This window comes from Pithys albifrons, chromosome 1, assembly GCF_047495875.1.
Source record: "Pithys albifrons albifrons isolate INPA30051 chromosome 1, PitAlb_v1, whole genome shotgun sequence".
Classification (NCBI taxonomy): domain Eukaryota; kingdom Metazoa; phylum Chordata; class Aves; order Passeriformes; family Thamnophilidae; genus Pithys; species Pithys albifrons.
The window spans coordinates 76,895,077-76,895,480 of record NC_092458.1 but is presented as its reverse complement, the minus strand read 5'-3'; positions in this window follow the sequence as shown (position 1 = coordinate 76,895,480).

The window sequence follows — 404 nt, the reverse complement described above, 5'->3', positions numbered from 1 at the left end:
TTCCCTCCCTCCGTCCCTCCTCGGCCGCGCCGGAGGCTCCTCCCGACTCCGCTCTGCGGAACGCGGCGCGCCCTCTGCCGCTCGCCGAGAGACCCGCGGGGCTGTGCCGCGCCCCCGACCCTCCGGAGAGACCCCCGGCAGGCTCCGAGGGGCGGGAGTCGCACCCGGAGGGCCTCTCGGGGGGCTCTGAGTGACGGGAGTCACACACGGAGGGACCCCCGGGAGGCTCCGAGGGACGGGAGTCACACACGGCCCCTCCTGGAGGGACCCGAGGGGCGAGAGTCGCACCCGGAGGGACCCCCGGGAGGCTCCGAGGGGCGGGAGTCGCACCCGGAGGGACCCTCGGGTGGCTCCGAGGGGCGGGAGTCGCACCCGGCGGGACCTTCGGGGGACTCCGAGGGGCG